This window comes from Poecilia reticulata, unplaced genomic scaffold (genome assembly GCF_000633615.1).
Source record: "Poecilia reticulata strain Guanapo unplaced genomic scaffold, Guppy_female_1.0+MT scaffold_362, whole genome shotgun sequence".
Lineage (NCBI taxonomy): Eukaryota > Metazoa > Chordata > Actinopteri > Cyprinodontiformes > Poeciliidae > Poecilia > Poecilia reticulata.
Window position 1 is genome coordinate 30,590 of NW_007615133.1, and position 1,410 is coordinate 31,999.

Consider the following 1,410-nt stretch of genomic DNA (forward strand, 5'->3'; position numbering starts at 1 on the left):
TTCAAACTTCCTGCTCAAATTAATATAGCCAGCCAATAGGCTGCAATACAACATGTGACCTTAGAAACTGGGCAGTGATTGGTTGCTTCATAGTCTCGTGAGAGCGACACTATTATCAGGATTATCACGTGATTTAATGACGAGTTTGAGAAACCGGTGAAAGCTAGAAATTTACACCCGAGCTACACAATGCACACAGGAATCAAGTCCTGATGGACCAGACTGGTTTACCAGGTATTTCCCAGTGGGTGGTTGAAATGTGTCCCACTGTTAGTCTGACATGGAGCCGGGAAGAAGCAGAACATCATCATCATCATCATCATCATCATCATCATCATCATCATCATCATCATCACCCAGAGATGAAGATATGAAGGTGTTTTCATTAGAACAGAGCAGCTGATTTAGATAATGGATCAAACCTCTGTAAATATAACTGGGAACATCTGAGTTGTTACTGGTTCAGTTTCAACAGTTGGAGCAAATAGAAACATCTCACCTCTCTGATGATGGAGCTCCAGATTTAAAGTCAATGAAATGACTCTTTGACCCGTCACTTTTAAAGGACACACAGCTGGGTTCTGATTCTTCTTGTGTAAAACTCTGATGGATCCTGGTAATAAATAAAACTCATTAAAAACCTTCTGTGGAGTTTTGCTTTAAAAATTTTTGGTCTGACTGATTGTAAAATCAAGAGCTGAGACCCAGCAGAACCAGACAGATCATCAACTAGATGTTTTAGGTTTCATCCTTAGATAATTTAAAAACTTTGTGATTCTTTAAATATCACCCAGTTAATTAATTACCTTACCCAACTTAATAACAATCGTCCTCTAAAATCATCAGTCCTTGATGTAATTATAACAAACGTGCCACATAAATATAGTGATATACAAGTGATTCTATAGGAGTTTTTGCAAACGACCTTAGTGACATTGTGCTGTATACAGTTAGAAATTTCAAGTTACCAAAACCAAAGCCACATATCCTGACCAAAAGAGATTTAAAACACCTAAATGATTCAAAAAACACCTAAATGCTTTTGATCATGACTTGTTACATTTTAACTGGAATAGGGTCTCTTTTTTGATKACATTGACCTTGCCTGGAAGTATTTCCATGAAGAGTTTTTAAGACTAATAAATAAWCATGCTACTGTATGTAAAATTAGGATAAAGGGATGAAATAATCCATGGTTTTCCTCAGCTATTGGGGCTTTGCTTAAAACAAAGAGATGCAACTTGGGCAAGAAAAAAACAAAACGGAGGAGAGCTGGCTCTGTTTCAGGAAATTGTAGAATAAATGTACCTTATCAATTAGGAAAGCAAAGTCAGACTATTTCCTTGCCGAGATGCCAAAAAATTTAAATGATCCAAAGAAATTTAGGAAAACAGTGAAATCAGCTGCTGA

At 36.6% G+C, this 1,410-nt stretch overlaps 1 protein-coding gene across 1 annotated transcript in view; it reads right to left on the minus strand.

Moving 5' to 3' along the window:
- The window catches only part of LOC108166031 (NACHT, LRR and PYD domains-containing protein 3-like), a gene marked incomplete at its 3' end in the record, with an annotated part of 2,815 nt that extends 2,208 nt beyond the window's left edge, over positions 1-607 (minus strand). The window contains exon 1 of the mRNA XM_017303544.1: positions 500-607. The remainder of the gene's footprint in view (positions 1-499) is intronic.
- Between the last annotated feature and the right edge of the window lie 803 nt (positions 608-1,410).